Below are 17,768 nucleotides of genomic sequence, written 5' to 3' on the forward strand. Positions count from 1 at the left end.
TGAGGCCTACAACTCCCGTCGGACTCCCGGGGCTCCGACTACAACTCCCGGCGACTCCGCAGGGCGGGGGTTAACTGCTCCCACCGCCCAGTCCCCGGACCGACTGTCCCACCCGCGACCCATGCTGGCCCCAGGTTAACGCCTGCAACCCCGGAGGGCCACAAATCAAAGGTCTGGCATCTTGACAACAACGCTGTTCTTGTGTGGCTAAGGAGCACTCCAAAGGTAGCTAGTTCGAGTTGAATCGTGCACGTGCTGTAAGTGTGAAATACACCTAGGTACCAAAGAGTCCGAAGAATGTTAACTAGCTCATTAATTTTTAGTGATTGCATGTTAAAATGATAATATTTTGATATATTGGGAAATAGAAAAACATGTATTGGTGGGCCTAATTTCCCATCTTTTAATCCCCCTTATTTCTTAATATCAGGGTCTTACTTAAAATTAGTGCTCAAAAACTACGTGTTTATGAACTACCACCCCTAACTTTGGCCCCATCCTCAGCCCAACTTCTGTTTATAAGATGGGTGTTGCAAAGCACTGTGGAACTGAATACGATAGAACAAAATGCATTCAATCAGTGTCCGCTATGGGCACAGTAGAAAAGAGGAATGCTACACGGGGACTTTGGCTTCTAACTGACTGCATTCCTTAGCTGTGGCTGGCTATCCTTTACTCTCTGCCCTAGTTCTCATCATTTAAGCCAGAAACAGCTCTCTCCCTTGTAGGACCTAGCTCGTGGTATCCAGTCAGGAACCGTGGTGGCCCAACATTCTAAACTGAGGAAGCAGGGTGTTGTCTGGGTGGAATAATACAGAAAGAAAATCAATTTCTTAGTCGATTTTAGGCTATGACATCTCATTAGCCATCTAATTTTATGAATTAGATGTAGCTAAAACAGTGAGTTGGGTGGATGGAGTAGTCAGTTTGGGGGTGGGGTTGGGAGGAGGTACATGAATAGAAGTGATTTCCACTCTTGTTAACAGAAAGGAGAACAGAAAGAAAACGGGGGGAGTGAGAAGATGACAAAGAGAAAAGTAATCAATGTAGTGGTCTAAGAGAAATCATTGCTCCAACCACTGTCTGAACAGCTTCATGCAATATTAAGGATGAGAGAGATTTTAATGTTGGTCATCTGGTCCAATATCCTTGTTTGAAACTGTGTGGGGAAAAAAAAACCTCCCTCAAACCGTATTTTTCCTCTACTCATACACAACAACAATCATCAACACAGGAGAATAATTTGGTGACCAGATGTGTGTGGGGTTTTCCCCACACACTGAGCAGCGGACCGCACCTGGGTGTCCTCCAATTCAATTCTGACACTATCTACCTGGAGTATCAGATCCCACAAGTGGAGGGCTCAGTCCCCAAGACTGCCTCCTCACCTTTAAACACCAGTTGTAAGTCTAGGCCTCCAGAACTTCGGAATGACTGGCTTCAAGTTGAGTTCCCACGACACCCTCTTTGGGTTCAGCTAATTTGCTAAAGTGGTTCATAGAACTCAGAGAAACACATTTACTGGTCTATTATAAAGGATACTGCAATGGATGCAGATAAAGAGACACGTAGGATGAGGTGTGGAGGAAGGGGCGTGGGGCTTCCATGCCTTCCCTGGGTGCACCACTCTTCAGTAACCTCCACGTGTTCAGCTATCCCGAAGCTCCACGAATCCAGTCCTCTTGGGCTTTTATGGAAGCTTCGTGATGTCAGCATTGCTCCCCCCAGGGTATAGGGGAGGACCCTCTCTTGGGAGGGTCTTAAGACCTATAATCAGAAAGGCGGGGGAAGCGGCCGGGCACGGTGGCTCACGCCTGTAATCCCAGCACTTTGGGAGGCCGAGGTGGGCGGATCACCTGAGGTCGGGAGTTTGAGACCAGCCTGACCAACATGGAGAAACCCCATCTCTATTAAAAATACAAAATTAGCCGGGCGTGGTGGCACATGCCTATAATCCCAGCTTCTAGGGAGGCTGAGGCAGGAGAATCGCTTGAACCCGGGAGGCGGAGGTTGCGGTGAGCCAAGTTCGAGCCATTGCACTCCAGCCTGGGCAACAAGAGGAAAACTCCATCTTAAAGAAAAAAAAACAAAGAAAGAAAGGCGGGGGAAGATTGGAGTCCTGCCTTAAAGCAGGTGAAAGGAGGGCAGAAGGCCAGAGAGATTCGGTTTCCTGAAGCCTAACATACCTAACATAACAAAAGACTGTAACAAGGGCTATGGGAGTTATGAGCCAGGAACCATGGAAGAAAACCAAGATAGATAGGTAGGTAGATAGATAGATAGATAGATAGATAGATAGATAGATAGATAGATAGATAGACAGACAGATAGACAGACAGACATCATAATACCACAGAAACTTAAACCCAAAAGGAGTTTGAAAAGAAAAGGAAAACAAACCTAATATTTATTGAGGACCTATATGCCAGTCCCTAGCCCCCCAGCAAAAAAACAAAAAACAACAACAAAAACCCATACAGCATTATATTTAAAACTTGCAGCCACTTGGTGACATAATTAGTATTCATTATCATACTTTGAAGATGAGGAGATGAAGCTCAGAGAGGTTAAATGACTGTCCTGGTCCACCCACCTAATAAGTGGTGGAGAGTGGTGGAGGCTGGGGTAGAGCTGGGGGCTCCTGAGGGGTCTTCTGTCACCCAGCACACTGTCAGATACAGGGAAGGTTAACAAAATCACTACTGTTCAGGTAGTTTAACTTGGATTTCCTTTATAGATAGAGCAGAGTATTTCAAACTATAATCTTTCAAACAAACATACAAACAAACGCAGCATATTCTTGTGTTCTGATGTGAATACACATTAAGAGATCAGATTCAAAATCACCAAATCCCCACACCCTCTCCTTACAGCCTTAACAAGTGGCAGAAGAGGAGACTATTCCTCACGGGAAGCTGACCGTGCCCACGGCCCTGAGGAGGGATGAGGCTCTTGGAATGATTGTTAAGGGCTTTGTATGTGCCAGGTGCCATGTTATGTGTATTCCACACCTGGTTTAGTTTTATCCTTATATCAGTCTCATGATACCTAATTATCCACATTAAGCAGATAAGCAAACAGCCTTAGAGAAGTTAGCTAATTTGCCTAAAGCCCAAACCTTATAGTGGCAGAGACAAATTTTGAGCTCAGGTCTGTCCAATTAGAGTTTAAGCCTTTAACCACTGTGATGGCAGCTCCTTCCATGGGGCAGCCATGTGCTCTGCCAAGGACCCTACCATTGTGGCCCCTGCTGGTCAGGCCAGAAGTGGATGCCAGCCATGCCAATGGCATGGGGTGGCAGCTCAAAAGAGTCAGCCTCCTCTTGATAGTCACTGGTCAATTAATCTCTCCGTTGGAAAATTCGAGTGTAAGACCCACGGAAGGAATCAGAAGTTGACTGCAGAATCAACAGCTCTAAGCTGGTTGAGCTATCTTCCCCTACAGAACACAGCTTTTCAGTAATGATTCATAGACAATGCAGAAGGATGTGGACCTCAAGGCTCCGGAATTTGGTTTGAATTCTGACATGTATATTTTCCAGAATTTTTTCTTCATAACTCTACTATTGACTTTTCTCCTCAACCCTTCATCAACTGAAAACTTTTGAAATTTTAAAATAAGCTCTTGATAATACAGATTTAGACTTTTTCCATTTTAAGTGATAATAATAGAAAATAGCATTTCCCACAGAATAAGGGGACTATATTTCCTGGTTCAGCCAAGAGAGCCCTGTTATCCCAGCATGAATATTCACAGCACCTCTGTTCACTCCCAGTGGTGTCCCATTTTCTCAATACATTATAGTTACTGTTCGGGAAAAACTCTCAAACCGGTTTTCCTCTGTTCTCACATCACAACAATCAACACAGAAGACTTCTGCATTTCCTGAGGATTCCTTTCCACCACAAAGCAAGCAATCACTTCTGCAGCAGATACCAACTGGGTGTCCTCCAATTCAATTCTGACACTGTCTACCTGAAGATGGTGTCAGAGCCTGCCCTTTGGGGCCCACAACCCAAGAATCATGCTTCCCTCCTTAGATACCAGTCACAAGTCCGGCCCTCCAGAACTTTTGACTGACCAGCTTTGAGTTGGGGTTCCCAAGACCTCCTCTTTGGGTTTGATTGGTTTACTGAAGCACCTCACAGAACTCAGGGAAACACATTTACCAGTTTATTAAAAGGATATTACAAAGGATACAGATAAAGAGACGATACACAGGGCAAGGTATGGGGGAAGGGGCGCCAGAGCTTCCATGCTCTCCCTGGGCATGCCACCCCCCAGGAACCTCCACGTGGTATGGAAACTCTGTGAACCCAGGCCACTTGGGTTTTTATGGAGGCTTCATTATATAAGCATGATTGATTAAGTCATTGGCCATTGGTGATCAACTTAACCTTCAGCTTCTCTCCCCTCTTGGTAGGTTGGTGGTGGAGCTAAGTCCCAACCCTCTAATCATGCCTCTGTCTATGGTGACCAGCCCCACCCTGAAGCTGTCAGTCTCTTATTGCAGGTAGCTAGGCAGACATGAGCAGGGCAGGAGACCCCCTCACCCCTGCCAAGGAATGTCAGGCAACCATCAGGTGATGGTTAGGGAGGAGGACGAGGAATCTCACATACACGTTTTCCTCCATTTCTTGAATCACTTCCATGCCCTTGCCAATATGCATCCAGACCTTCAAGGTCATATTTGAAGGGAAAGAAGTCCATTCCATTCTGGCAGTTGGCTGAACTGGTACAGACACAGGCTTCTCATCTACTTTAAGAAAAATGTGAAATGAGATGATAAGAAAAGAGATACTCACTTTGTTGCTAGAATGCTCTGAGAGAGTCACTATAAGTTCATGGATACAAGGATATAGGCTGGCCCAAGGCCACAGGCTCAAGAGACAAAAGTACCCACCGGACAGAGATGAAGGCTGGTCCCAGGCTACAGGCACAGAATAGATTACCCTAGAACAGAGATGAAGGCAAGGTTAGGGGTATCCGTAAGACCAGTTCATTCTGAAACTCCAAGGATGAATAAGGGGCCCCCTATTCATTCTGGTATCTCCTGTCTTCTCAGGTGGATAATCATGATGAGATGGGAGCAAGCTTAAGGGTACCAGGTAAGACCAGTTCACTCTGGAGCCCCAAGGATGAATGGGGGATACCCTGTTCAGGAAGGGATAATAGGGAAATAAGAGAGGATACCTTCTTTTTCCCTTTTTTTTAATCCTCTATTCTCTCTTCACAGATGGATAATCACATATTCATACCATGGGACATGCCCCTCGGATGCATCCTCAAGAAGTGAGAAAAGTTTGAACCCCAAACCCTAAAAAGGAAAAGGCTAATATTTTTCTGTAACACAGCTTGGGTTGAATAAAATCTCCAGGACCAGTAATGTTGGCCAGAAAACAGAAGCATAAATTTTAATACAATCCATCAACTAGATTTGTTTTGCTGTCAACAGGGAAAATGAACAGAAATCCTTTATGTACAGGCCTTCGTGGCCCTAAGAAACAACCATGGCCTTTGTCAGGCTTGAAAATGGATCCAGTGATGATAGCGGCCATTGTCAGGCAGCTCCCACCAGTTGGTTTGGGAGGCCTCTTATTGGGTTTACCCAGGGCTCAAGCCCCAGAGGAACCAAGGGCAGAGCTTGGGTCAAACCCCACTGCCCCTTCTACCCCTTATATCCAAGTCTTTCAGCCTTGGAGCCTTGCTCTTTCTAGCCAGGGCCACCCTCTGGACACCACCGCCTTAAGTTATGCCCCTTTCAAGAGGTTAGCAGCCCCAGTGGACCCACTAGAGTCCAGACTCCGTTCACTATGTAAGACCTGAGCCAGATTAAGATGGAAATAGGAAGTTTATGGAAGACCCTGAAAAATACATCAAAGCGTTCCGTAAACTGGGCTAAACATTTGAACCACCTGGAGGGCCCTCTCAGTCATACTATGGCAAACTCTGTCTAAGGGAGAATGTGACTCCATTACAGAGGTGACCCAGCAATTTATAACTACAATGCACATGACTGACTCTGGTGGCAACACTGTGGGGGCCACCGCAGTTCCCTAGGTTGACCCTAATTCGGGTTACCATACCTGGGGGGGGTATATGGGCCAGGAACCACATGTTTCTCTGTCTGATAGAAGGAATGAAAGCTAGCAAAACAGAGCCTATGAACTATAATAAATCGGCCTTAATAGATCAAGGCCCTCTTGAAAACCCCTAGAGAGGCTACAAGAGGCCCTAATGAAACATACTAACCTAGACCCAGACACACCAGAAAGACAACTGACCCTAAAGGACCATTTCCTAACTCCGGCAGCCCCAGATATTCAGAGGAAACTCCAAAAGCTAGCACTGGGCCCCAACACCCCGGGCCTGACATCTTCAAAATAGCTTCCTCAATCTTCTACAACCAAAACCAGGAGAAGGAGGAAAGAGCTCAGGAAAAGGGAGGCAAAAGGAAAAGTAGCAGCTCCAACTCTTGGCTGCACTACAAGTCTGCCAGCCCCCTCCAGGTTGCCCTCAGATTACCCTCGCAGGTAACTGCCATCAGCACAGGAGGGCAGGCCACTGGAAGGCAAACTGCCCCAATAGGACTGATGGAAAAAAGCCCCGCATGGCTTGCCCCCACTGCCACAAGCTTGGCCACTGAAAATGGGACTGCCCTGAGGATCGAAGGGACTCTGGGACAGAATCCCAACCCCTGATGGCCTTGAGCTGAAGGAGCCCTACACATCAGCCAGCTCCCAGATTGAACATCACTGTTGAAGGGACAGACCCAAGGGCTGCTTTGGACATGGCAGGTAGGACTATAAGTTTTCTTTTGGATATGGGAGCGGACTACTCAGTGCTTACCTCTTTTCCTGAGCAATTATCCTCCAAATCCTCGCTGGTGCTGGGGCTAAATGAGGTGCCTATAAGCTGAAGATTTACTCCTCCTCTCTGGTGCCTGTAGGGGGAAACTGTCTTTTCTCATTCATTTTTAATGATGCCAGAATGTCCTATCCCCCTTTTGGGTAGAGATAGTTTATTTAGACTAGAGGCTTAGTTAACCTTTCCTCCAAGGCAACACCTCCTTTTCCAAATGCAATCTTATGCCTCAAGGAAACCACACACAGGATGAACTGCTGACAGACCTTTCCATTAATCCAGAGGTCTGGGCCACAGGAATACATGGAAAGGCCATAATGGCAATGCCTGTAGTAATTCATCTCAAGGATCCTTCTTGCTATCCTTGTAGACGGCAGCTGGCCAAAGAGGGACTTTGGCTCCTGATTGAAAAATTTCTGTAACGTGAATTATTAATACTCGATAACTTGCCCTGTAACACCTGCATCCTACCTGTTAAGAAGAGCAATGAGGCCAGGCGCAGTGGCTCACACCTATATCCCAGCACTTTGGGAGGCTGAGCCGGGTGGATCACTTGAGGTCAGGAGTTTGAGACCAGCCTGGCCAACATGGAGAAACCCCGTCTCTACTAAAAATACAAAAAAAAAAAAAAAAAAAAATTGCCAGGCATGGTGGCACATGCCTATAATCCCAGCTACTCGGGAGGTTGAGGCAGGAGAATCGCTTGAACCTGGGAGGCAGAGGTTGCAGTGAGCCAAGATTGCGCCATTGCACTCCAGCCTGGGGAACAAGAGCAAAACTCCGTCTCAAAAAAAAAAAAAAAAAAGAGCAATGACAAATACAGGCTAGTCCAGGACCTGCGAATCATAAATGAGGCAGTAGTCCCAGTGGTCCCCAACCCATATATATTAATAATTCTAGGAGAAGTACCTCCAGATACTCAGTTGTTTTCAGTCTTAGACCTCAAAGACACTTTCTTTCGTATCTCCCTAGACTCATCCTCCCAATTTTATTTGCATTTGAGTAGGAGAATAAGAAAGCAAGGCATCAACAGCTCACCTGGACAGTGCTTCCACAAGGTTTCACAGATAGTTCCCATTTGTTTGGGCAAGCCTTGGCTAGAGATTTGCAGGACCTGACTCTTGAGGTGGGGCAGATGGCTCCTACAGCATATGGATGACCTGTTAATCTGCTCCCCCACAAGACAGCTGGGAATCCAACATCTAGTCCAGACACTAAATTTACTGGCAGACAGAGGGCACAAGGTGTCCAAGGCCAAGACACAGCTACTAAGACAAGAGGTCCAATACTTGGAGATAATCATGACCCCTGGAGAACATAAGTTCTCCCCAGAATGGATACAGGCCATCTTTAAAATACTTCTCCCAGCCACCCAAAAGCAGCATCAGGCCTTTCTAGGGATCACAGGATATTGCAGACTTTGGATACTGGGACATGGTGGGATTGTTCAGTACTTATATCAGGCTCTAAAAGAAGGGACTGATAGGCACCCACTTCTTTGGGTAAAGGATCAGGAGCAAGACTTTATACAGCTAAAAACTGCCCTCTTACAAGCCCCAGACCTTGGGCTACTCACACTAACCAATCCATTTCAGCTTTTTGTCACTGAAAGGCAAGGTGTAGCCCTAGGAGTTCTAACTCAAACCATCGAGCCAATCAAACATCCGGTAGGTTACTTTTTAAAGAACCTAGACCCAGTAGTGCAAGTGTGGTCACACTTGTTGCAGTGGCCATCCTACTTGAGGAGGCCCTTAAAATCACCATGGGACTGTCAGTCCGACTCCTGACATCCCAGCAAGTAGGCCCCTTATTGAACATAAAAGTGCCATAATGGCACACTGATAACAGACTGCTAAAGTACCAAGTCTTGTTGTTAGAAAACCAACAGGTAACAGTTGAGTGGTATTCCACCCTTCACCCAGCCTCCTTACTGCCACTACGAGGAGACTATAACTCAACACATTCATGTTGTGAGATACTTAACCAAATTTTTGCCAGCTGGGAAGACTCAAAGAATCAGCCCCTAGATAATCTGGACGAAATATGGTTTTCAGATGAAAGTAGTTTTATCTGGAATGGAACTAGATATGCAGGGTACACTATAGTGTCCCTTCATCTAGTTCTGGAGGCTAAAGCTCTGTCCCCGGGGACCTCAGTGCAAGTAGCCAAACTCATTGCACTAACCAGAGCCCTAAAACTAGGGAAAGAAAAATAATAACCATGTATACAGATTTTAAATACGCCTTTCTGGTGTCTCATGTCCATGTGGCTATCTGAAAGGAAAGGGGGGTACCTAACAGCTTGGGATACTCCTATTAAGTATGGGCCTCAAATCTTAGAGCTCCTAGAGGCTGTTCATTTGCCCTGGGAAGTGGCAGTAGTGCACTGTAGAGGACACCAGAAGGGTTCTGATGAAACTGCATGAGGAAAACGGTTAGCTGACCAAAAAGCTAAAGAGGCAGCCGTCTCAAAAAATACCTTCATGGAGGCCTCGCTCCCCTCTCCCACCAGTGAACTGCCCCCTTTCCAGTACACTAAGGAAGAAATAGATTGGGCCACCCAACGTGGGTATAAGGAAGAAATCAGTGGTTGGTACAGGTTGGGAGGGCTTCTCTATCTACCTAAAGCCTCCCAAAGAAAGTCATCAAGAGTTTCCACAACTCCTGCCGCCTTGGAAAGGACAGACTGGGGCAAATTTGTAAATGGGCGTTTAGCAGGAAGGCACTAAATAAAACTATTCAACAGATTTGTCAAGCCTGCACCTTGTGCACCATAAATAATCCTCTGAGAGAGAAGCCCCCTCCATTAATAAGTGCAATCCAAAGGAGAGGCACATATCCTGGGGAGGACTGGCAGATGGACTTCACTCAGCTTCCCAAATGCTACAGGAGCTGAGTGAAACTCAACTCCAACCCATGGAGCCACCTGCCCTGACAGCTAGCAAGAGGCCAAGAACCACAGAACAACCACCACTGCCCCTCTGTCAGCAGGAAGCAGTTACAGAAGACTGTTCTTCGTCCATTTTGCCAAAGAATTGGGTCTTGGACTCTTTAGGGGGGAAATGTTAGAGTAGGTAGTTAGGCAGACATGAGCAGGGCACAAGGGGGCCCTCCTCCCCACCAGGAATGTCAGGCAACTATCCGATGATGGTCAGGCAGTTGTCAAACTGTCTCTCTAAAATAGTAATTAGTTGCAGCTGGCAACTAGACAGTCTCCCAATAGACAGAAAACACTTGAAGCTGGTGATCAGTGGCTTCCCAGTAAGATCTCAGGAATTGGGGAAAATGGGCTCAAGCATGCACACTAAGCGGCAAAATGGTGGAGTTTAACTGGTATATGACCTTCACCTAGGAACACTCAGTTGGTAAGGGAAAAACGCCTCAAGTGAGCATATGTACAACTTCCTTAACACACTGCGCATGCAGCCCCTCCCAAGTGCTGGCAGGCCAGTGTACTGAGGACAAGCTGTCCTGAAGGAAAAAATCAAAGAGAGATGCAAAACCCCAGAAGCATGCCAACGTATAAAACCCCAAGTCAAGGGCCGGATGGGGCACTTGGATCTCTCAGGTCACCCACTTGGCCCTCTTCCAAGTGTATTTTACTTCCTTTCACTCCTGCTCTAAAACTTGCCTCTGTTTCTCCCTCTGCCTTATGCCCCTCAGTTGAATTCTTTCCTTTGAGGAGGTCAGAATCGAGTTGCTGCAGACCCATGCAGATTCGGCATTACTAACAAGTCAACATTAGCATACAAAAAACATAGCACTTGGAAGATTCCAAGAATTTTAGGAGTTGTATGCCAGGAAATGGGGATGAAGACCAAATATCTATTGCATAATATCACAGTCACTCTCTCCATGAGTCAAGTAGTTCCCTGAGATAGTAAAGAATGTTTCATCAACAATATTAGACCCTGTGGTCAAATAAGTTTTGAAAACAGGATTGGATGAAGACAAAAAACAAAGTCCTATACCACAGGACTCTGGGGAACCTCCAAATGTTTAAAAATGAGCCCCTGGTTGCAGTTGCTTCCGGGAGTCCAGGAAGCAATTGCAGCTGGAGATTTGCCATTTCATACTTGTGAGCAGTTTATCTTGTAAGGGATGGGGACTTCAATTCACCTTTGGGCAAAATGTTTCTTTATTTTGGGAAAAAACACTGAAATGGGCCTCTTTGTGCCCATTCTTTGTTTTATACTTAAAAACAAAAACAGAGTTTGGTAATAGAAACTGTTTGGTAATAGAAAAGTTGTATTTGGTTAAATCACAGCTATTTATTCATCAATAAATATTTATGGAGCACTCCAGGTATTATTCTGGATCAGGGGTTGACAAAATTTATATGTAAAGAGCCAGAAGTAAATATTTTAAACTTTGTGGCTCATATGGTCTCAGTTGCAACTGCTTAAGTCTGTCATTATGGTGCAAAAGCAGCCATAGACAATACATAGGTGAATGGACATGGCTGTGTTTCAACATAACTTTATTTAAAAAAAACAGCAGCAGGTCAGATATGGCCATTTGCTGACTCCTGGCTTAGATGCCTGGGCTTCAGCAGTGGACTGAATGGACAAAAATCTCTGTTCTCATGGAACTTATATTCTAGAGGAGGGAGACAATAAGCATGAAAAAGAGATAATTTAAATGTTAAGTTAGAAGGTGACAGATACTATGGGGGAAAAAGAAACCATGGAAAAGGAATTGCAAGGCTGGGATCGGGGGTTGGGTGGGAAGAAAAAGTCTCTCTTAGAATGTGACATTTTGGCTGGGCATGGTGGCTCACACCTGTAATCCTAGCACTTTGGTAGGCCTAGGTGGGAGGATCATTTGAGTTCAGGAGTTCAAGACCAGCCTAGGAAACATAGCAAGACCCTGTCTCTATTTTTTTTTTTTAATGTTCAAAAACTAAAAAAACAAAAAAGAGAAGGTGACATTTTAGCAAACTTGAAGGAGATGAGTATGGCAATTTTAAAACATGTTCATAAGCATGTCTTTGACATTACTCTCACCCAGAGGTAGTGGTGGTGGGTGGGAGGATTCTATGTCTTCTCCCCTTGAATCTTGGCTGACCTTTGTGAATTGCTTGTAACCTAAAGAACGCAGCAAGTGATGCTATGGAACTTCTGAGGCTAGGTGGGAATAGACAGTGCAGTCTCTATCTGGTTGCCTTGGGATTGTTCTCTGTGGGAGCCAGATGCTATGTAAGAAATCTGATTCACTGAGAACTCCCTGCTGGAGAGTCCACATCTATAGCCCAGTGGAGCTTCTAGCTGACACCAGTGTCACCTGCCAGCCGTGTGATTGCACCATCTTGGACGTCCTACCCAGTCAAGCCATGAAATGATGGCAGCTTCAGCCGACATCTGACTGCAACCGTGTAAGTGATCCTAGGTGGGAACTGCCCTGCTGAGCCCTTCCTGTATTCCTGACCCACAAAATCCGTGAGCAATAAACAAATAAAATGATAGCTTTAAGCTGCTAAGTTTCAGGATAATTTGTTAGGCAGAAATGGTATCTGAAATAGAAATCTGCTAAAAGTGGACTGGGAAAAGTGAACTGTGTCAGATTGTATTTTCCAAAAACGGTCACAATACGGTTTCCCATCCCTTGTGTTTTTCCACAATGTGACCTTGCCACTCTCCCATCAAGAGGCGGAGTCTAATTCCCCTCAACTTGATCCTGAGTTGCTGGCGACTGCTTCCACCAATACAGAATGCAGAAGCAACACTGTGTTTTCCAAGGCTGAGTCACGAAAAATGATGTAGTTGGAGTTTTGAACTTTCACGTAAGAAGTCTGACTACCCGCCGGGCGCGGTGGCTCACACATGTAATCCCGGCACTTTGGGAGGCTGAGGGGGGCGGATCACAAGGTCAGGAGATCGAGACCATCCTGGCTAACACGGTGAAACCCTGTCTCTACTAAAAATACCAAAAAAAAAAAAAAAAAAAAATTAGCCGGGTGTGATGGCAAGCGCCTGTAGTCCCAGCTACTCGGGAGTCTGAGGGAGGAGAATGGCGAATGGCATGAACCCGGGAGGCGGAGCTTGCAGTGAGCTGAGATCGCACCACTGCACTCCAGCCTGGGTGACAGAGTGAGACTCCGTCTCAAAAAAAAAAAAAAAAAAATTGTTTTTATTATAGTAAAAACATGTAACATTGAATTTATTATCTAACAAAATAAATTTATCATCGTAATCATTTTAAGTGTACAGTTCAGCAACAGATCTCTAGAACTTTTTCATCTCACAACACTGAAACTCAATACTCATTAGACACTAGCTCCTCCACCCCCAAGCCCTTGGTAACCACCTTACTACTTTCTGTTTCTATGCTTTTGACTACTTTATCATGAAGGAAATGAAAATAATTTGAAATCATCTTTGCAAAAATTATTACAGTGAGAAAATTAGACAGTGAAAGAGATCTAACCTAACTGACTCCATCTTGCTTCTAATCTTCAAGCTGCCCTTGTTCATTCCTGGGCATAGGTCAAGCTAACTTTGGAAAGAATTTAGTTTACAGTTTAACTTTGAAACAAAGATGTTAAGAGCTCCTCCCCAGAACAAACCCCCTCCTTGCCTGGGGATCAGACTGCCTTTGTAAAACTCACAAATTAGCCACAAGATTAGAAATTATAACTCACTTTGGGAGGCCAAGGTGGGTGGGTCACTTGAGGTCAGGAGTTTGAGATCAGCCTGGCCAACATGATGAAACCCCATCTCTATTAAAAATACAAAAATTAGCTGGATGTGGTGGCGGGCGCCTGTAATCCTAGCTACTTGGGAGGCTGAGTCACGAGAATCACTTGAACCTGGGAGGCGGAGGTTGCAGTGAGCTGAGATTGCACCACTGCACTTCAGCCTGGGTGACAGAGTGAGATTTTCTCTCAAAAAAAGAGGTCGGGCTTGGGATAGAGTGGCAACGAGAAGGATGAGTCCCTCTTCCTTCATCCTTGTCCCAGTCCCTCCAAGCCACACTGATGGAAGGAGGCAATGGCCTGAGGGAGACAGCATAAGCTGGAGTTGCAGGAGGAAACTGGAGAAAACTCATTGCAGTGTCCTGGCAGAGGGACAGTGGAGAGGTGACTTCCTGAGAAGACTGGGTGGAAAAGCTCAGCAGCCATGGTCCTCAGCTCACATTGACAGCATCTCTGTGAGAGGCTGAGTCAAGCGGAGTAGCAGGTGGGGCTTGGCATCACCACTCTCTGGTCACCCCTCCTCATGAAGTAGCCTCAGGCAGTGCTGGGAGTCTCCACAATGGAGAAAAGGGAGATGATGGTATTTCTACAACTGAATCACCCCAGGAACCCCTGGTCATGAACCATGTTAAGGATTAGTGTTCCAGGAAACACGCTGGCACATGCAGATGAAAACCAGAGGAGACAGAAGGGACCAGTGTCAGTATGTTGGTTCACTGGTTCTCATTGGGGTCATCAGAATCACTTCTGATGAAGGTACTTAAAAATATAGTTGCCTGGGCCCATCCAGGCTTAACAAAAAATACATGTCCTGGAGCGTTACCCTCTGCAGCATTCTGATTTAGTAGGTCTAGACAGGGTCAGGGCATCTGTAGTTTTAAGTACCTTTCCAGGTGATACTGTCATGTACTCCTGGTAAAAACCCTCTGATCTAATTCCTTGTATTGCAGATGAACAAACTAAGGTCTAGAAATGTCAATAGGGTTATGAAAGGAGGCACAGTGCTAGTTGAAAGCTTAGGTTTGAGTCCTGACTATGTGACTTTGGATAATTTGTTTAATCCCTCCATGCTTTACCATCCTCATCTAGAAGAAGGGGCAGTAACAGCAATTCCAAATGGTTTTGGGAGCATTAAATGAGCTAAGGCAATCCAAGCCCTCTACCATGGTGCCTGATGTAAAGTTTCTGCCGAATAATTGCTGGCTACATTGTCATATCATCATCAGCAGCAGCACCGTCATCATTATCGCCATCACCACCACTGTCATCATTATTGTCACTATCACCACCACCCCCACCACCACCACTATCATCATCATTTTCATCATCGCTATTTCAAAAAGTGCCCCCCAGCCAGCTAGTGGCAGAGCTGGGACGATTTTGGTTTTCAGACTCCAAATTCAGTGACCTTTCCACTACTGAAGCCTCCAAATTCTCAACACAAACTTAAGTATTTCCTTGGCCAAGACAGTGTAACAAAGTCTTTTTTTTTCTGAGTGGAAAAATAAATTGCTCTTAATTTCTTTTTTCTTTCCTTTTTTTTGGTGGGGGGAGGGGGATGGAGTCTTGCTCTGTCACCCAGGCTGGAGTGCAGTGGTGTGACTTAGTTCACTGCAACTTCTGCTTCCCAGGTTCAAGTGATTCTCCTGCCTCAGCCTCCCGAGTAACTGGGATTACAGGTCCCCACCACCACGCCCAGCTCATTTTTGTATTTTTAGTAGAGATGGGGTTTCACCATGTTGGCCTGGCTGGTCTTGAACTCTTGACCTCGTGATCCACCCGCCTCAGCTTCCCAAAGTGCTGGGATTACAGGTGTGAGCCACCGCACCCGGCCCAAGTTCTTTTATTTTCAAACTGGCTCTTGACACTCAGAATAAAGGAAATCAACTCCATCTAAGACATGAGAAGAAATTGAAAAACCTCTTTGGAAAAACTCAGCTTTGCTACCAAGAAATAACCTTTAAGTAAATGGCTGGTAGGAAGGAAATTCTCAATAGTACTATTGTAGAAAATTGAGCCCGCCATTTTCCAAGTGCTTCACTGTCTCTTGAGTAGTTCTGTTGATGTGGGCAGGGAGCAGTACTGCTGATGGGAGCAATTTGGGGTGGGGTTTGATCGTATCACTTGTCAAAGGCTTATCCTAAAATGTTTTTGGTGTGCCCAGTGGTGTCACACCTCTGACCTCCTATCTTAGTGGCTTAGACTGTAAGCCACTGGCTTTCTCTACTGGCAGAGCAGTAGAAAACCTCAGTAACCTTTTTCACACTTGTGGTGGCCATTAGCTGATCCTGTGGCTGAACTCTCCCTGCTTGGGGGGATTCCTCACCACATGAGTCTTGGTGGGAGGCAGAGCCCACTTCTGTAGGAGATAAGGAAGCCTGGGCGCTCTTTCCCAGCTCCCTTGAGGCCAGAGTGTGGGTGTGTGGCCTTGGCTCACTCTGTGAGCCTCGTGTACCTGTGTTTTGTAATGCGGGTGGGAGAAGTCTTTCTAGAGTCACTGTAACCTCTGGCTCCTGCGGTTGTTGTGCCAGAGACCACCTCCCTTTGTTCTAGCTGTTTCTTCTGCCTTCCCACCAGTTTTGTGAGCTACCCAACAGCTTTTCTCTTTCTTTGAGTATAACCTCTTCTATATGTCATTTCTCTCCAATTTTAATGTATAATTACACACATTTTTCTTTTTTTAATTTTTTGCCGAATCATTTGTGATGTAGTTGCAGACATCATGACACTGTACCCTGCCGCATCTCTGATGCAATTACAATGAAATCACGTGCAGTATCTTTTCCACACATTTTCTTCTGCCATGGCAACTAGAGGCAATTTCTGTTGCTTATGGTTAAGAGTCCTGATGGGCATATCATTTGGGAAATTGGCAAGATGTGATGCAAAGAGTAGGTGTTTGGGTACAATACAGACCTGAGTTTGGCTTTAACTTAAGAAAGTCATTTATCTCTCCAAGCCCCCCTTTTCTCATCTGGGTAGTGACAATGCCTACCTTGTAAAATTGTGAGAATGTGGCATAATGTGTGCAAGGGATATAGCACAGTTTCTAGCACCCAGTAGTGGCTCAATAAATATTCATTGAGTGAATGATTGAATAAAGACACTAGATCAGTGATTGTCAAACATGGCTGTACATTAGAACCACCAGGAGACTTTAAAAACATCCTGAGGCCAGGTTGCACCCTAGAACAATTGCATCAGAGCCTTTGGGGTAGAAACTCAGACATTAGTGTTTCTTTTGTTTGTTTGTTTTTGTTTTTTGAGACAGAGTCTTGCTCTGTTGCCAGGCTGTAGTGCAGTGGCGCAATCTCAGCTCATTGCAACCTCCGCCTCAGCCTCCCGAGTAGCTGGGACTACAGGCGCACACCACCACACCCAATTAATTTTTGTATTTTTAGTAGAGACGGGGTTTCACCATGTTGACCAGGATGGTCTCGATCTCTTGACCTCATGATCCACCTGCCTCGGCCTCCCAAAGTGCTGGGATTACAGGCATGAGCCACTGTGCCCGGCCAACATTAGTATTTTTTAAGCTCCGCGTGTGATCTGACATGTAGCCTTGGATGTTGGAGTGTGACCTATTCTGGTCCCTTGTATCCTCCTTAGTCAAACTGGAGAAAACAGAAACCTCGTAAGGTAGCTGTGAGACGTGAAAATGTATGGACCTAATACATAGTAGGTCTCAGTAAACACTAGCTTCCAATCTCCTCTGCATGTCTTCAGTTAGGTGTAGCCTTCTGCGTAGGTGCAGGAGACACTGGAACATCATGGAAGATTTGGAGGTGCACTGGGATTCCGCTCCCACACACTGAAATTTGTGTCCTGTATTAATTTGCTCCGGCTGCCATTAACCAAGTTCCATGACTGGGTGGCTCGAACGAGAGAAATATACTGTCTCACAGTTCTGGAGACTGGAAGTCTGAGATCTAGGTGTCAGGTTCATTCCTTCTGGGGCTGTAAGGGAGAATCTGCTCCATGCCTTTCTCCTTGCTTCTGGTCGCTTGCTGGCAGTCTTTGGTGTTTTTTGGCTTGTGGCAGCATAACTCTAGTCTTCACATGACATTCTCCTGTGTCTGTGCCCAAATTTACCCTTTTTGCAAGGACACCAGCCATATTGAATTATAAACTCACCTTACCTCAGCATAATCTCATTTTATATGATCTGCAATAATCCTATTTCCAAATAAGGTCATACTCAGGGAGACTGT

The 17,768-nt window shown here is 45.6% G+C and overlaps 1 long non-coding RNA gene across 1 annotated transcript; it reads left to right on the plus strand.

The window, feature by feature from the left end:
- The first annotated feature begins 6 nt into the window (after positions 1-6).
- On the plus strand, positions 7-9,148 carry LOC117979645 (uncharacterized). Its single transcript, XR_004670536.3, has 3 exons — positions 7-225; positions 5,066-5,108; positions 5,237-9,148. It is a non-coding gene; the product is annotated as an uncharacterized LOC117979645 (long non-coding RNA).
- The last annotated feature ends 8,620 nt before the right edge of the window (positions 9,149-17,768 follow it).

This window comes from Pan paniscus, chromosome 2 (genome assembly GCF_029289425.2).
Source record: "Pan paniscus chromosome 2, NHGRI_mPanPan1-v2.0_pri, whole genome shotgun sequence".
Lineage (NCBI taxonomy): Eukaryota > Metazoa > Chordata > Mammalia > Primates > Hominidae > Pan > Pan paniscus.